Source organism: Terrapene carolina, unplaced genomic scaffold (genome assembly GCF_002925995.2).
Source record: "Terrapene carolina triunguis isolate 2854851 unplaced genomic scaffold, T_m_triunguis-2.0 Scaffold69, whole genome shotgun sequence".
Lineage (NCBI taxonomy): Eukaryota > Metazoa > Chordata > Testudines > Emydidae > Terrapene > Terrapene triunguis.
The window spans coordinates 63,903,809-63,918,114 of record NW_020664420.1 but is presented as its reverse complement, the minus strand read 5'-3'; positions in this window follow the sequence as shown (position 1 = coordinate 63,918,114).

The window sequence follows — 14,306 nt, the reverse complement described above, 5'->3', positions numbered from 1 at the left end:
ACGACAGAACACACAGTCAGATTTGTAGGACTTCCATGTTTTTGGAAGTAAAAGCTTGTGACTAGTTGAGTTAACCCTTAGAATACTATCATTTTACAGATTACCCAGAAAGAGAACATGTGGCATATATACAATAGAGAGAGGGCTTGAAAAATAATTTGCCCACTCGCCAGTGATGAGTGCAAGTTGCTTGCTGCAGTGGCAAGAAATCTTTCAATAGCACTCCATCCACACTAAGCATGTCATATAACTGTTGGTGGTGTTCCAACGCATTCCTAAAACTTGTATCCCTTTTAGGGCCTGGCACTATGCGGGAGCTATGGGGTAACTTCCAAAATGGGACACTGCATTGTGGGATAGTTAGTGGGGCCGCTTGGCATTTTCCTCATCATGCTGGAAAAATTCTTATGGCTTGATCCAGTTGGTGGATCTGTACCAATGCTTGTGTAGTGCCTGCAACAGTTGTGGAGTATGGATGCAAGATGCTGTACATGTGTTGTTTGGAACTCCTTGTTCTTACAATGTTTTACAGTGCTTTTTCATTTAATGCTGACAAGGCTGAACTGGTACCAAAAAGCTCACTTGTAGCATAGCACACTGTTGTGGGGATGAACAGTGCTTGCAACATCTGATAACACCTTTTGGTCCCTGCAACAGTGCACTTCCCTAGGTGGAACCATATGGTCTATAGGCAGCAGATCTATCAGGTGAGACAAAAGCCTGAGAGTAAACGTTCCCAAACCACACATAGTTTGTTCCAATAGTCACAAGCCTAAACAACAGTCACAATTTGTAAAAGCAATAGATACCAACATTGGACATTAAATAAGTATAATGCTAAAGGGGCAGGGGAAAACAATGCTACATTTTCTCTTGATAGAGGCAATATGGAGCCTCCTACATAACTTTCATTTGGCTGCTCAAACTGTCCCTTAGCCATCTAAAACAGTTCCTTGGGAATCTTAAGTGCCCACTGGAGAACCCAAATTTGGGAGATGGTCATGTGAGTCTAGCAGTTGGGGCCCAAAGTGTCCAGCCACTGGGCAAGTATATCTGGGAATTTCCACTTTATTTTCTAAAGACTCATAAGTGAGGATTTCCTTATCAGACAGTAACAAATAACAAGCCACATATATCCTGCACAATAGAAATGAGGCCAAATTGCTCTTGTATAAAGGATTATCTTTATATATCATCTGTGTAAAGTGGCAAAATCCATACTGAATAACTGCCCACAAAGGCACTCTCTCTTAATAGTAGTCCTTAGACAAACAAGAAGAAAATCTTTCCTATACCTCAACCATAACTTTTGCTACTTACGGAAAGTAAAACTTCTCTTTTAAAGGAACACTGGGAAAAACATGGAAGCCTATGGGGCACTCACTGAGTAAAAGACATTGTAAAGTTAAAAGCTGGCATTTTTGAAGGAAACTTAGCAATTTTAGGGCTATTCGTATTCTACCTCCAGATCAACAAAACTTAAACGCCAGCCCATCTAAATGTCTGACGTCCTTGGTCTCTTAAGCTGCTTATTCCAAGCAGGTGCAGAAGAAGCATGGCTAATGGTAAGTATTTAAAATCTACTAAATGCGGCTATCGGAACAGTCATCCATCTATCAAAATCCTACTTGAATTTTTGCTAAAGATCAATGGATTACTCCGTGTCTCCAGTAACTATAGAGTGCCCGTCACTGCAGTATCCTAATGCTGTTTTATAGGGAATGGAAAGCCAGGGAAAAAAATTCTTAAACTATTTCTTCTCTGATTGTATGATGACTTAATATTGTCAACCCTTGCTCACTTCCTGACTGACTCCCATTTCCTGTTCTGGGCTCTACCCACTAAGCTGGGCCCCAGCTCTAACTATTGGGAGTGGAGAGGGGTCACCTGTGAGATAGTGGTTAGAGCCAGACTACCCATGTCCTGGTTAAGGTGACAACCTTTTCAAAATGCAAAAACAGGACACATGTAGAAGCCTGCCCCCTCTGTGGCCCTGCCCCCTACTCCTCCTCTTTCCTCCTGGCCAGGCCTGAAGCCAGAGCTGGGGAGTGGTAAGAGCTGCCCAGGGAACCCAGACCGCTGTGCGGAGCCCTGAATCCTCCACCTGCCCTGGTCGGGGGGCTGGGGTGCCCAAAAGCCGCCACCCAGGGCAGATGGAGGGTTCTGGGCTCCCCACAGCAGGCAGGCTCCCTGGGACGCTCTTGCTACTGCCTGACTCTGGCTTCTGGCCTGGCCAGGAGCAGGGCCGGGAGATGTAAAACCTAGTTCTTGACCTTCATCTGACTGCAGTAAACTTTCCACTTACGTTTTATAACATGGTTGGCTAGATTGATTTTTTTTTTTTTTTTTTTTGTGTCTGTGTCCCTGTAACATAATGTTCAAATCTAAACACGACAAAAGGGTAAGAATAATGTAGCTTGTTTTAGACTATAAACCTCCAAGGCCTTTTCCTAGCCACATCTTAGATTGTCTAGTTCATCTGTAAAGTGCTGCACCTGATGGGCTTTTCCCTTGAACTTATATCTTCATTGTTACATACCGGTATGTTAATCCTCTATGCCTTTACTGGACTGAATACATATTTTCCATTTTATTGTGTACAATGCTTTAACCTTTACCTTCAATTCTGAATACAGCTGGAATCTTTCCAAAGTTAATGTTTGAGAGTCATGATTTTCTGCATATTTTGTTTACCCCAAAGAAATAAATGTCTTGACAGCTTTTTCCAGTGCTCTTTGGTAAGGCTCTGAGCTGCCTCAGCCAATAGAATAATCATATAGACTTTAATATTGTATATGATTATTCTGTCTCTTTGACTTATGGTTAATATAAGCTTGTTCTTGATAAAACTCTCTATTCCTTATGTATTAAATGAAAACAATGAGCAGATGGGGTCATATTCTTAGCTGTAGCAAAGCAGTGTTTGATATAGTTGAGGAGAGGTGCACATATTTAATAATAAAAAATCAACCAGCTCAGAGGATCAGGGAGATTTGATAATCCCTTTGGAAGTACAGCATATAGCATGTATCTAGTAGGTGATAATTACTGCATTCCAGTGGGATTAGCACAATGGTATCCCGTTATAGCAGAGTGAAACTTCACTATGGCAGTGAATCAATGGGAACAGACTTAGGTCTGGTCTAAACTAGGAAATTAGGTTGGTATAACTATATCTCTCAGGAATGTGAAAAATCCACCTTCCTGAACAACACTGTTAAAGTGACCTCATCCCTGGTGTAGACTGTACTAGGTTGACCAGAGAATTCTGGCTATTGCCTCTGAGGTGGATTACCTATGCTGATGGGAGAAGTCCTCCCCTCAGTGTAGGTAATGTCTTCACTGATGCACTAGAGCTGTACCCCTGCTGTTACACTGTTTTTATGTCCACTGTAGAACTTATTCCTGAGAGACATCTAAACTAAAATCTCTAACAGGTAGAGCAGTGATTCTCAACCTTTCCAGACTACTGTACCCCTTTCAGGAGTCTCAAGACCAAGCCCCACCTCCTGGGCTGAAGCATGTAATTTTAGCTTCACGGGGCTCCCTGTGGCACAGAGCCTGAGGCAATTGCCCTGCTTGCCACACCCTAATGCCAACACTGCACTTAGGGTGACCAGATGTCACGATTTTATAGGGACAGTCCCGATTTTTGGGTCTTTCTCTTATATAGGCTCCTATTACCCCCCACCCCCTGTCCCAATTTTTCACATTTGCTGTCTGGTCACCCTAACTGCACTCCATCTCCACTAAACCAGTCCTGTGACCAGGGCTTAAATTCAGCCAGAGCTGTCTGGAGCAGAGCTCCAGTGACTATTTCAAACCTGTGGGGCTGAAGCCCTGAGCCCCAGCATGCCCCGTGGGGCTGAAGCCGTGAGCCCTGAATGGGGGAAGTATAGGAGGACTCTGGGAAATACTACATGAAAATTTAAGCCCTTGGGGGGGTTGTGACTGCCAGGTTGAGATCAACTGATCTAGATGAGTTGATGTACCCCCTGTAAGACCTCTGCATACCCTCAGGTGTACACATTCCCCTGGTTGAGAACTGCTGCTGTAGAATATCTATAAAATGCCTTTATTTACCTGAAAATGCCCTAATTCTCTTACTGTGTCTAATCTGATCCTGCAACAACAAAATACAAGGTAGTGAAGTCCATTTGATAAATTGTATTTCTACTCCCCTATAATTCTGAGTAGCCAGGCAACTTTAGGTACTCTGTGTGTGTGTGTGTGTGTGTGTGTGAAATATATACACACCTCCTTATTCCCAATTTTAATTCTCTGCATAATTACAGCATCAAAAAGCTGCTTAATCTAAATTACCACAAAGAAGACAAAAGTAATTTATATTTTAGAACCATCTAATTTATTTTTTTTTCCCTAGAGACTTATTTTTGCAACATACAGTCTAGTTCAGATTGCCAGAATACTGCCTTTGGAATATATTCATCTTCATCAGGACAATTACATAACTCAAACTGTACCTAATACTATAGATTCTGAACCAAAGTCTGATGACGTCAACAGAAAAAATCCTATTGCATTTAGTAGGCTTTGGATCAATACCCTAGGCCTAGAGAGTAACGGGGCAGCAAATAGAAACAAAACAACATTTATTTTGAAACGTTGAGTAAATAAATGGGTTGATTCTGTCGTACTTTTAGGATTCCATCCAGATCCTCTTAGAACATTACATCTACATGACCCTGAAATTCTTGAGCAGCTGAACAAATTACATCATTATAAAGGAGGCCTCAACAACCCAACAATAATCATGAATGGAAAAATAATAGAAATAAAAGGTAATAGCTGTCTTCTGTTAATTGGGACAACAGGGTTTAATTCTGGACCAAGCTATTAATGACCCCCAAATGGATACACACATCCATTTCAGAAGCAGTCTGAAGATTATTCATGTGACTACTATGAATAATCTGTATAGGGATTTGGGTGCAGGTCACCCAAGAGGTACATACATGCTCATGTAGATCATAATGTAGGGTTACCATACGTCCGGTTTTTCCCGGACATGTCCGGCTTTTTGGTAATCAAACCCCCGTCCGGGAGGAATTTCCAAAAAGCTGAACATGTCCGGGAAAAATACTTCCAGCTTCCGGCATCCCTGGCTTACCTTAGAGCGGGCTCCGGCGGCTGCTGTGCTCCCTGACTCCTCAGCTCTGTAAGAGCCGAGCTGCCCGAGCGCTACCGGCTTCGGGCAGCCCCCGTGCCTCCGGACCCTGCACCGCCGGCCAGGCACTTCCGCTCCGGGGGCGCAGGGTCTGGAGGCATGGGGGCTGCCCGAAGCTGGTAGCGCTCGGGCAGCTTGGCTCTTACAGAGCTGAGGAGTCAGGGAGCAGCACGCAGCAGCTGCCGCCGGAGCCTGGGAGGGGAAGTGCCCGGCCGGGGGTTCAGGGTCCGGAGGTCTGGGGACTGCCCGAAGCCGGTAGCGCTCGGGCAGCTGTTTCATGGCTGGGAGGGAGGAGAGGGAATGCAGGCGCTCAGGGGAGGGGGCGGAGTTGGGGTGGGGAAGGAGCGGAGTTGGGGCTGGGCCAGGGCCCTGTGGAGTGTCCCTTTAATTTTTAAATATGGTAACCCTACATAATGTAGTCCCCCTCCTTGAAATACCCATTCATGGCTTCTGTCAAAAGGCTGTTCGAATTACCTCTGTGGATATTGCTGAGGATCTAGGAATTAGGCAAACAATGAGCACTGGGTGCCTATAGATAGGACCCTATCAAATTCCCGGTCTATGACCATGAAATTGTATTTTTAAAATGGTGTATTTCATTATTTTGGATATTTAAATCTGAATTACAGATTTAAAACTGTAGGGGTCCTGCCCCAAAAAACGGCTGGCGGGGGGGAGGAGTTGCCAGGTTATTGTAGGAGGGTGATGGTATTGCCACCCTTACTTCTATGCTACTACTGGCGGGGCACTGCCTTCAGAGTTGGGTGCCTGGCCAGCAACCACTGCTCTCTGGCCACCCACCTTTGAAGGCAGTGCAGAAGTAAAGGTGGCAATACCGTGACACCCCCCCCCCATAATAACCTTGCTACCCCCTCATAGCCCCTTTTAGGGTCAGGACCCCCAGTTTGAGAAACACTGAAATCTATATAGGGTAAAAGTACACAAGACCAGATTTCACTGTCCATGATGTGTTTTTCACAGTCATGAATTTGGTAGGGCCCTCTTTATAGAACACACATTAATTTTACAGAATTTGGCTTATAAACCTGATCTTACTGAATTAAAAAGTAGGAGGTTGTATCGGGACTAATTCTGCAACCCTTGCTTATGCAAGTAGTCGTCCTTGCCATGGAAGTGAATGGGATGATTTGTGTGAGTAAGAGCTACTTGTGTGAGCAAAGGTTTCAGGATCAAGGTCTTAACTTGTTAAGTCTCAATAGAGCAGTAAAAATCCATGCGTAATAGTAATTTCTTCTTCTCCTGAGAGAATGTCTCCCTTGAGAGGTCACTTCTGTAGGACAAAGAAAGTCACTGCAGCAGGTGAAATTAGGATAGCACATATGAGACTCATCACAAATGGCTGTGAGAAATAAGGTATCTGTTATACAGCTTCAAGGTTGTTTGTTGTGCATATTACTGGATGAATTAAAACTTCAGCACTGGTGTGGAACACATTTCAATACAATTGACAACTAACTTGATTAGCCAAAACATACTCTTCACTGAAAGTCATGAATAACATCATACTCATGAAAGCTTTGGATCCACACCAATGGACTTGGCAAAAGGCCAATCTCAGATATCACTGAGATTTCGAATCTTCATGAGGGGCCTTGGTAGAAAAGGCTGCTCACCCTAAACAGAAGAGAAAAAGAAGCCCAAAACATCAATCAAGCTGATAGTGAGACCAGGCCTTAAATGATCCCTAGCTGCTAAACAACTGCACCATCACAGTCAGTGGGAGTTGAGGTCACTCAGCACCTTGCAGAATTGGATCCCCAATAGTGAAATATTCCAGATTTGATGGCCTCGTATGGGAAGATGCTGAGTGCCTCCTGAGTCAGTGAGCGTGTAAGTACTCAGCACCTCAGGATCAGGCACTAGTAAGTGGGGACCTATTTCAGGTTGCCTGAGCCACATTTAATGTTTGATACTGTAACCTTTGGAAACTGAAAACAAAAAAAAAGGGGGGGGGGGGCAGAGTCTGCAGACATTATTGTAACTAACTTGAATGGTCCTCTTGAAATCAGTGGGCCTACTCCTATGACTAAGGGTTTGCAGATTGGGTGTCAATAACTTAATTTCAGATGTGAAAGCATCTGTGTTCTTATTTATAATCCGAGCCTCATAGATTCTGGGAGTCCACATCAACAGAATCCACCCCTTACCACAGAACTAGGGCCTGCAACTTCAGCTTTTGTTTTAAGGAAAGTATGTTGCTAGGCTTTACGGTGGTGAAGAAAATCTTGGCAAGCATGAATTGTGAGAATAAACCAATGCAATGTTATCTTCCTGAGTCTCCAGACAGCCTGGTACAACACCTCAGTGGGGGGTGAAATACCCCATTCATCTCAATGAGTTTGAAATGCCGAAGATGAATGTCTAACTCTCCTGATGGCTTTAGTAGGAACAGCCAGCTGATGAATTACTGGTAATGCCATGATGCCAAACTGCCTCCTATTCCTCTCCAGGTGCAAAAGCCAAAATTACTCTCTAATCAGGTACCCAAATCTCCAGCTTTCCTCCCCTCTCCCCCCAACAATTTATACAGTTCGGTTTTGTGTGGTTAATACAAAAATCTGCAGAAAATGTGGGGACAGTAAAATGAATTTAACCGAATGCACCTTCCCCCTCCCCCCCTGGGGATGATATGCTGAGAGCAGAATATCTTTTCCTGGCATGGTTAAGAAGAGCTCCTGTATAGTTCCCCACACCACCTTGGCTGGGGCTGTGGGAGTGTTCCCTCCTGTTTGTCTGCTTTACCTGGTACATGGAGATTTGTCTACAGCTGCTGATCCTTTGCTTTTTGAGCATGCAAAAACAATATATATATTTTTTAAAGTACCTTGAGTGCACTCAGTGACCTATACGTGAAGATTTCAATGTTTGTTTAATGCAAATTGACTCACTTTTGGAAAGTAAAAATCAGTGTTTAAACTTTTTTCTCTCATGTAAACTAACCATACATTTTTTCATTTATATTTGCACTAAAATATGACTTGCCACAACATTCTGAAAAGAAACTGCCTTTTCTCAAGAATAAAAACACTATTATAAGGGGGTTGGATCCCTCAATCCTTATTCAGCTGAGTAATCCTTACTAACATGAGTAGTGCCATTGATATCCATTGGACTAAGATTTATGCCCAAGGTTTGCTGGCTCAGGCTCCATATGTAATAATCACTGAGGACTTTTTTTTAAAGCATCTGTAGACCTCTTCATCCTGACAATTTCCCCTTGCCCCTTCCATTTTTCTAATGAGGAAATGCCCACACTATTAAAATTGGAGCCCTGAGAAATGTTGACTTTTGGTGATTATTTTGTAAAGTTTCATATATTTTTGCTTTGGTGGGATTTTCTTTGTTCACACTGAATGCCAACTGTAAATGTGCTGGGGAGACCGTGTGGTTGGAGATATCACTGAGAATTAGTTAACATTTATTTAGAAATGTAGTTCTTCAGTAAAGTGCGATATTACCATGAAAACGTGGGTCTTCAAAGCGTTGTCCGACAGGATCTTTATGCAATTAGTGCTCTTCATTTTGTGTATTAATAGTTGATGTGCAAAATGTTTTTTCTCTCCCAGTTTTAGTCAGAGAAAAACACAAGAGGGCACTTTAATCTACCCAATTTAGCAAAGGCTATATTGTCTTGGAAAGGTTTAGGGATTAAAGCGCCAAGCCAGCTTTTCTAGCATTTGCCTTTCATGATAATGGATACTGTGTTTGTAGAACAATCTGGGCTGGTCAAGAAACTAGAGGAATTACAAGAGAATGACACCTACAAGAAAAATACACATGGCAGCTTTGGAAGAGAAATTCTCTTGCTAAATAACTCTGTGGCTGCAGCCACACCTCCTTGAGATGTGATCAAGTACTCTAGCTTAACAAAATAGCTTAACAAAATAGCCCAATATTTGGAAGGGAAACTTTCAACAAAAGCTCAGAGGCTTTAGAAAGTGGTGTAGGTGGCACACTTACCTCTAAGTGCTTAGCTAATGCCCCATGAGGGGGACTAAATTGGCCGGTATATGGATGATGCGTAAAAACCAAGCTTTTCTCACAAAACTTGGTAGCTGCAAATCTGTGTCTGAAATTCAAACTAGTGAGTCTGCCAACTAAACTCCCTTTTTCATTTGAATTGTAAAAGTTTATTTTTTATTTCCTGTCTTATGCCAGATGGACAGTTTTACTGGTGCTGGTGGATATGTCCAGGTTTCACCCTACAAGTGGCTACTATATATTTAGCTTATGGGTAAAGTCCTAGATAATAAAACACCAAATGGGTGCAAGCACACAAGAAGTAAATTATTCCCTCAAGCTTCAAATGGTCCTGAAACTGTGTTTCACTGTCTGAAACTAAATGCTGGGAGCAACACCGCACAATCCAGGAACTCCCTTAATTCAAGAACAAGACTTTCTACAACTATTGCCCTTCTGTGCTGTGGGGGCAGTTGGATTAGTCCTTTTTATTTATTTATTTATATATATATATAATTTCTCCACTACCATCCCACCCCAACCTATCCTAAGGGCTCCATAGTTTACTTCTTGGATGAAAAAGTTCCAGGGTTCCCTGTGCTCCTTGCAGGAACAATGTTTAATGGCAGAACGGCATGCTATCAGGTCTTCCTTTCTGTTGGAAATTCTGCTGTGAAGGCCAAAAGTATAAGTGGGTTAAAAAAATAATTCAACAAGTTGATGGAGGATAGGTTCATCAATGGCTATCAGCCAAGATGGTCAGGGATGTAAACCCAAGTCTCTGACCCCCAAACGCTGGGGCTGGACAACAGGGGATGGATTACTCAATTTTCTTGCTTTGTTCATTCCTTCTGAAGCATCTGGCACTGACTGCTGTTGGAAGACAGGAGGATATTGGGCTAGATGGATCATTGGTCTGACCCAGTATGTCTGTTCTTATGTAACTGCACTGTTTTCTACTAGATATCTAGGACCATTCGGTTGGAGATATTCTTGGCTCCACATCTTCTTCTCCCAAGAAAAGGTATATTTAGGGCAAAGGTTTGGCTGATTTCCCCCCCCCCCCCTTTTTTGGGAATGGCAGGACCAGCCAGCCCCATGGCTGCTGTTTTTAAGCAACTGGGAGCAGGGCATGGATATAATTTTGACATATATTCTTGTCCTTCATGCATGTGCACTTCCCTGGTCTGGTAGCATCTCTTGCTGGGTACTGGCACACATTCTTTGTAGGCATGTTAGTGGTTTTAATTAATCTAGATTTGGCTGAGTTTATAGCAAGATAAACCTCACCATTTTCAGGCTGCTCTGCAAGCCTTGTCGCTTTGCTAAAGAATTTCCCCTAGGAATCCGAAGAAGAAAATGTGACACATTCAAAGGAATCTGAGACTAAACCCCTGTGTGGGATGATTTAAAAAAAAAAAAAATCCTGCTCCTGTCCCACCCTGCAATACCCACTTCTGCTCCCACATTGTTTCTTGCATTTTTATCCCCCTCCCACCTGCAAAAGCCGTAGGTCCCACAAGAGAGAGATTTTCCCCATAGTACTACTTTTTTTTTTTTCAAGTCAATTATATATTGTCACCGTGCCACAGTGGGCCACAGCTGAAAACACTAGATTCAGGACAAACCCCTGAGAAATAGGGCAGATTCACCTCCAAACTGGTGGTTATTCTATCATAAGATATACCAAGCCAGAAACCAAAGTAAACTTCTGTCTCCCCATACTGGTTAACCGGAAGTAAAAAATGCAGTCTCCTTAAGCATTCCAGCCCTTGCTTCACACCCAGACACTGGACTTAATGATGAGTAGTTATTTAAAACCAATTTAATCAAACAAAGGGTCCTTCTAATCCCAAGAGATCAGCCACACAGTCAGGTCAATATATAACCAAATCTTACCCAATAATCATGCTGTGGCCAATCCTTCAGTATCTAAAGATTTATTTATAAGAGAGAAGAGAGAGTTAAAATGGTTAAGAAAATCAAATACAAGGACTTTGCAATGATTGTATGTATCAAGTTTGAAGTAGTGAAGTTGCAGTCTGCTGGCTTGTAAAGTTTCTGGTAACTTCCAAAAGATTGGAAGGTCCTCAGTCCATTGATTGGAATACTCCTTTTAGTGCAAGTCTTACCGATGAAAAGCGCCAGTGTGAACAACACTTCGTCGGCACGGATGTAGCAGCCGGGGCCGGCTCCAGGCACCAGCTTGCCAAGCAGGTGCTTGGGGCGGCCACTCCGGAGAGGGGCAGCACGTCCAGCTATTTGGCGGCAATTTGGCGGACGGTCCCTCACTCCCGCTCGGAGCGAAGGATCTTCCGCCGAATTGCGGCCACAGAGCGCGATGGCGGCGCTTTTTTTTTTTTTTTTTGCGCCGCTTGGGGCGGCAAAAACCCTGGAGCCGGCCCTGGTAGCAGCACAGCTGTGTTGCTAAAAGGTGCATAGTGTAGACGTGGCCTAAGTAAGACTATAAATTCTCTTCTGGAAGAGAATAACTTGAAAACCTATAATGCTGAAATTGATTAAACCATTTTGAAGCTAGCAGAAAGAGTGGCAGTATAACCCACAAACCTTCTGGGTGTGGTGTTCTGTCCCATCTAGTGCCACTAAGACCACTTAGAGAGAGTTAGCTAAGGCTGTAGAGCAGACTTATTTAACAGGCAGTTGGCTTTTAGCTCATGCTGTAGAGGCTCGTGTACTAAGTTCCAGAGGCCCGAAGTTCAGTCCTGCCCACCGACGAGTGGGTTATAGTAGCAGTATTAGTCACTCACTACACCTCAGCTGTGAATCTTCCATTAGCACTATTCAATTAATGGTATCTGAGCTGCCAAAGGCCCACTTTCTGAAACAAGGATGTGACCCATCACTTTTTCAAATTTCATGCAGGGTGCTTTGTGTTACCGTGACACTTTTTTTAGTGTTTCCATTAGGATAGACATAGAAACAGAACACTTTAAAAATACATGGAACCTCTTTTTAGGCTATTTTAAAGAGTCAGACCAACAAGTTAACACTGAGGGCCCCATTCTCCCTAAGGTATGACAGTTTCAGCTCATTTAGGCCTTGTCTATATGGGAACTTTTTTTTTTTTTTTTAGTGTAAGGTGTGAATTTTAAACTGACAATTACAGCAATGTGATGGGGGTAATCTGCCTCTTAAGATAGTGTTGCCTAGGGGTCAGCCCATTCCTCTGGTCTGGTCCTTTAAGATTCTGAAAGGTCTAATTTCCCCTCCACTTAAATATAAGGACCTAGGTCAGGAGATATTGATAGAAAGGAAGTGGTGTTTGGGTGGGTAGGAACTCCATCATTGTGCCTTTAAGGGTCCAGGGCCAGGAGCCTTGCAGTAATGTGTGGGACAAGACTTCTCTCTCACCCTGCCAATTGGGGATGAGGGGAAAGGGGATCAGTGTAAATGCTGCCTGCTCCTTGAGTTGTAGCAGGAGAGACCTGCAGAAGGTTGGTTTGCTGTACTATCTGAGCTGGGTATTCATTGTGGAAAAGGGGCCAGCTGAAGGAGAAGCTGGCTAAAGACCCAGAGCTACTTCACTTACAACCCAGCTCCAAGGAGGAGAGCTGGGGGCTCCTATTTGGAGGAGTGACCGTTTGAAGTTTCTCCTCCCCCCACCCCGCCCCCAGTCCCCTAGCACACACCTCTAGGAAGGGGGCTGGGACAGTTTCTTAACCAAGACTCTTATATGGAGCCAGAGTGGGGTGACCTGGAGCAACTAACAGAATGAGTTACATTCGGTAGAACAACTCAGTAAATCCAACCTCCTGTTTTGAATCAAGTCTGGATAATGGAAAGAATCTGAGGCAGTGCTGAGTGCAATGCACCTGCAGGGCCATGAGAGGCCACAAGGGGATATGGTGGAGGCCAAAACCACCATGACAAGCAGTATAACTTCCCCAAGCCCCCCCCCAAATGTGGATGTTCTTTTTCTGGAAAAAGTGTCTTTTTAGTTTAGTTTATGTCACTGGGGAAAGGGATTTAAGCTAAAGTACAAAAAGCCATTCTCTTTATATTCTGGAATAAGAGTCCACATGAGGAGTTACATGGATCGAACAACACCTTTAAAACTTTTCAATAGACAAGGTCTAAGTTTGCTACACTCCTTCTTGTGGTGGTGAGGTGTGGGGGCTGTTTGCTGTTGCATAGAAGAATTAATGCCCTGATACCTGCATAGATCTTGGGGGATCTGCCTAGATACAATTTGCTTATGTTTGCAGCCTAGACATGTTGGCTTCTGCTTGTTCCTGGATAGCACTCTTCTGGCAGGAGCTGTATTCTCAGGGTCTCCCCTTACTGCACCTGCCCTCAAACCATCCCACAGAAGGGGTTCTATAGCCTAGAAAGCAAAGTTGTGCAGGTTAACACAGCCTCAGGCTGTATTTGTTTGCATGCTTTTGCTGCTAATTGGAGATTAGGGATAATCTGAAGTGCCCATCTGGCTGCTCTGCCTTGCCTCATCTTGCCCTTCTGATTCTGTGAGGCTGAAACCCCTTGTTTTCCCATGAATTAGGCTTGCTTATAGCTTTGAGAGAAGAGTGGAGAATGCCACAGAGTTAGGAGGCAGCATGCTCTATATAATGCATTGGATTGTGAGTCAGGAAGCCAGGGTTCTCTTTATGGCTCTGTCACTTACTTGGCATGTGACTTTGGGCAAGTAACTTTTCTTCTGAGTCTCCATTTGACCTCCCTCCATTTGTCTCAGCAAGCAATTTCACTAGATGTTCTGGGCAGGGACGGTCACACTACATTTGTATATGTCTAGCATAAGGGAGATGTGACTTTGGGGGTTTTCAGTGCCACAGTAAAACCAGTAACTGCCCCCTTCAACAGGCAAAGGTTTCCCTCTGCATATGGAAGTATGGGGCTCTTATATACAGTGCTTTCTTTGTAATGAAAGAGGTGCCAGGGCTCAAGTAACTAGGTGCTGGGGCTCAAACAATTTTTTTAAATTCATAACTGATGCAGCAAGCCCAAAGGTGCTGGGGCTCAGTCCTGGCAAGCCCCGGCACAAATTAAGCACTGCTTGTATAGTAAGAGTCCAGCTCATTTTGATTCCTAATGATTTGCAGCAAACAGTCATAAAGAGCATCACAGGTCACTGACCTCTCAGCAACACTACTAGATGCCA